The sequence below is a fragment of the Lactuca virosa genome, chromosome 1 (assembly GCF_052849685.1).
Source record: "Lactuca virosa cultivar CGN04683 chromosome 1, Lactuca_virosa_CGN04683_v6, whole genome shotgun sequence".
In the NCBI taxonomy this organism is placed as follows: domain Eukaryota; kingdom Viridiplantae; phylum Streptophyta; class Magnoliopsida; order Asterales; family Asteraceae; genus Lactuca; species Lactuca virosa.
The window spans coordinates 94325906-94330703 of NC_136426.1; positions in this window are offsets into that span (position 1 = coordinate 94325906).

Genomic DNA, 4798 nt, shown 5'->3' on the forward strand with positions numbered 1-4798 from the left:
GGCAAAGGCGTGATCGTACCGCTCCTCATATTTCATGATTTTGTGATTTGGTTCTGGGGATACTCTGATGTTTAAACTATTTTGAAAACAAGTTGTAATAACTTAATGGTTTTTGAATGGGTTAAAATGTATTTAAATTGGCTTGAATTTTATGGGTGTTACAGTCACACACAGGAGTGTGCTGCCGCACACAAGGAGTGTGCTGTCGCACAAGGGTGTGTGCGGCCGTACACAGGTGTGTGCGGTCGTACACCCCACATGAAGATGTCCAAAATGTCAATTCCAAGGGGCAATAAGGCTAGGGTCATGTTTATCTCGAGTATGGAAGTCAAACTCTCACTTTGGAGGGTGTTTTAAGAGTGTGCGGACACCTTAAAAGGGGTGTGCGGCCGCACACACTTCCATACACGAAGAACATGACGAATATTGCACACTTAAGGCTTAGATAGAGTGGTCTTTCATGGATATCAAGTTAGAGGATGAATTACTCACTTTCTTGAAGCTTTGGAGGGTTTGTGGTTGAAGAAGCTTGAGAGAAATGGTGTTGTGTGCTGCCAAGGTGTTAAATGAATGAAAGGAAAGGGGGCTACCCTTTATATAGGGATAAGTATGCGGCCTAAAAGAGAGTGTGCGGCCAAGAGGTGAGTGTGCGGCCGTACACCCATGTGTACGGCCGTACACTCCCCTTAAGGGTGTGTATGGCCCGGTTTCAACACTATGCGACTTGTTGACTCATTCCTAAACTCAACCTTGGTCTTACTCAAGCTTAGAACTCTCAAATGAACCCTTAAACAGCACAAAAAGTCAATAAAACAAGTGTAACATTGATTTAATCGGCTAAGTGTACAAGATAGAAGTTTCGGGTTGTCACATCATCCCCCCGTTAGAGGGAATTTCGTCCCGAAATTCAAGAATAGAGTACAATCATGAACTTGGAAAGAGATGAGGGTACTTCTGCTTTATTGAATCCTCGCGCTCCCAAGTGAATTCAGGTCCTCGCTTGGCATTCCAGCGAACCTTCACTATCGGGATGCGGCTCTGCTTCGTGCGTTTGACCTCTCAGTCCATGATTTCGACAGGTTCTTCCACGCAACGTAGAATTTCGTCTAGTTCGATCTCGTCGAGAGGAATCACAAGTGTCTCGTCATACAGACACTTCTTTAGGTTCGACATGTGGAAGACAGGATGGACGTTGCTGAGCTCTCGGGGTAACTGGAGTTTGTATGCTACGGGACCGATCCTAGCAAGGATCTTGAATGGCCCAATGTACCTTGGTTTTAGCTTTCCACGTTTTCCGAAACGTATCATGCCTTTCCATGGTGAGACCTTCAAAAGGACGCAGTCACCAACCTAGAATTCCAAGGGTTTTCGTCTTTTGTCGGCGTAGCTCTTTTGTCTATCTCGTGAGACTTTCAGTCGTTCTCGGATTTGTACGATCTCTTCAGTCGTCTCTCGGATGATTTCAGGACTAGTGAGAGTGTTGTCAGGGACTTGACCCTTGGCTAGCTGCGTGTCACCCACTTCAGCCCAGCACAGAGGGGATCTGCACTTGCGGCCATAGAGTGCTTCAAATAGCGCAGCCTTGATGCTGGTATGATAGTTGTTGTTGTAGGAAAATTCGACCAAGGGAAGATGAGTGTCCCATGACGTGCCGAAGTCGATGACGCAAGCTCTCAACATATCTTCCAATGTCTGAATTGTTCTCTCACTCTGTCCATCTGTCTGAGGATGATAAGCCGTGCTCATATCCAACTTAGTTGCAAGAGCCTTCTGTAGCGATTGCCAAAATCTCGAGGTGAACCTGCTATCTCGGTCAGAGATAATGGATACCGGTACACCATGAAGGCGAACTATGTCTCGAAGGTATATTCGCGTGAGTCTCTCCATCTTGAAGTTTTCTTTGATTGGCAGGAAGTGGGCGGATTTAGTCAACCGATCGACAATTACCCAGATGGCGTCGTGCCCACTCGGAGATCTGGGTAATTTGGTGATGAAATCCATGGCGATCATTTCCCACTTCCACTCAGGTATTTCCGGCTGCTGGAGCAATCCTGAGGGCTTTTGATATTCCACTTTTACCTTGGCACAAGTCAGACACTTGCCCACGAAGGTAGCAATTTCTTCTTTCATGTTCGGCCACCAATAGAGTTGTTTGCGATCCAGATACATTTTATCTGAACCTGGGTGGATGGAGTATCTAGTCTTGTGAGCTTCGTTCATGACAACTTCTCTGTAACCACCAAACTTCGGGGTCCAGATACGGTCCATGAAATAGTAAACTCCGTCTCCCTAGACCTCTAAGTTCTTATCCATTCCCCGCAAGGCTTCATCCGAGATGTTCTCTGGTTTTAAGGCTTCCAGCTGAGCCTCTCGAATTTGTGTGGATAATCGGGAATGGATGGTCATTGTTAGTGCCTTCACCCTACGTCCTGAATACTCCTTTCGGCTGAGGGCATCTGCTACCACATTGGCCTTGCCGGGATGGTAGCGTATTTCGCACTCGTAGTCACTGAGTAGCTCTACCCATCGCCGTTGTCTCATGTTTAACTCCTTCTGATCAAAGATATGCTGCAAGCTATTATGGTCGGTGAAGATAGTACACTTGGTTCCGTAGAGATAGTGCCTCCAGATCTTTAACGCGAAGACCACTGCTCCCAACTCTAGATCGTGAGTTGTGTAATTGACTTCGTGTGTTTTCAACTGTCTCGAGGCATAAGCGATAACCTTCCCTCGCTGCATGAGCACACAACCTAGGCCCTGATTGGATGCATCACAGTAGACCACGAAGTCTTCCGTCCCTTCGGGCAGGGACAAGATAGGTGCGCTGCATAGGGCCTGCTTCAATGTTTGAAATGCAATGTCTTGCTTTTCTCCCCAACTGAAGGTTACACCTTTTTTGTGTCAGGGTGGTTAAGGGCTTAGCGATTTTGGTGAAGTTTTGGATAAATCTGCGATAATAGCCAGCGAGACCCAAAAATTAGCCGATTTTTGTGGGTGTCTTTGGTGCTGACCAATTCTCAATCGCTTTGATCTTGGAAGGGTCCACGTGTATGCCTTCCTTGCTAACCACATGAACAAGGAAAGTTACCTTCCTGATCAAAAACTCACACTTTGAGAATTTTGCATATAGTTTCTCCGCCCTTAGTGTTTCTAGCACTAGTCTCAAGTGCTGTTTATGATCATCCTCGCTCCGTGAATAGAAAAGTATGTCGTCAATGAACACGAACACGAACTTGTCTAGAAAAGGGTGGCACACCCGATTTATCAGGTCCATGAATACTGTCGGTGCGTTGGTTAGACCAAAGGGCATTACTACAAACTCGTAGTGTCCATATCGAGTTCGAAATACTGTCTTGGGCACATCATTCTCGTGAACCCGCAACTGATGATACCATGATCTTAGGTCTATCTTCGAAAAGTAACTGGCTCCCTGAAGTTAATCGAAGAGGTCGTCGATTCTGGGTAGGGGATAACGGTTCCTGATGGTAAGCTTGTTCAGCTGTCGGTACTCGATGCACATCCGGAAAGACCCGTCTTTCTTTTTCATGAATAAGATCGGAGCTCCCCAGGGTGAGGAACTCGGTCTTATGAATCCTTTGTTGATCAGCTCATTGAGCTGGCTGGATAACTCTTGCATTTCTTCTGGCGCTAAACGATAAGGAGACTTGGCTACAGGAGTAGCTCCGGGGATTAAGTCGATACGAAACTCGACTTGACGCTCGGGAGGAATTCCCGGGAGGTGTTCAGGAAAGACATCGGGAAAATTACAGTCTCCGGGGATGCTCTCGAGGTCTTTAACTTTTTGCGTCTCGTCAACCACATGAGCTAGGAATGCATGGCATTCCTTTCACAGGTACTTCTGAGCTTTGATGCATGAAATGATACGAAGGTTCGAACTGAGTTTATCTCCGTAAACCATGAGGGCCTCCCCAGAGGGAAGATTGAGACGGATAGCCTTCTCGTAGCAAAGGATATCAGCACGATTGGGGATTAACCAATCCATGCCGATAATGACATCGAAACTCTTAATGGATAAAGGCATAAGGTCGATGGGAAAGGAATGACCGTCTAGGGTAAGAGTACAGCCTATGAATATATCGTTAGTGCTCTCCTTCTTTCCGTTAGCCATCTCGACGGTAAATGTTTCGATTAGAGGTTGGGATTTACATTTGATTAGATGTTTGAATGCGTGACTAACAAAACTCCTTTCCGAACCAGAATCGAAAAGAATGCATGTATAAGAGTTGTCAAGGAGGAACGTACCCGTAACAACGGTAGGATCAGCGACCGCTTCCTCCTAGCCCATCGCCAGCACTCTTCCTGTATTGCCGCCCGTTGTCGCCTTGGGGAAGTTCCTTTTGAAGTGACAAACTTCCCCACATCCATAGCAGGCTTGGCTGGCACCTGCTCCAGGAGTCAGATTAGTTGGTTGGACTGGTGCCCTGCAGTATCGGGTCGTGTGTCCCTTCCTTCCACAGTTGTTGAAATTCAAATCACGGCAGGGTCCGTGATGGTGAAAGGTACACTTGTTGCACAGAGGTAGTTTCCCTGAATAACCACCGGTAGGAGCTTGGGTGGTTGGAACAGCAGTGGGAGCAGCAGTAGGAGTAATAGCAGCGTGGACTACCACTGTTTGTTGCTTCTTGGAGGGCTCCTGAGGATACTGGCCCTTGCGTTTGTTCCAAAATTTCTTCTTCTTCTCACCACTCTCCTTTTGTGGCTCGGCGACCGCTGATGCCTCATCCAGATCGATCCCATGATCGATCAGAGTCTGTGCCAGATCCTTGGTGCTCTCAAA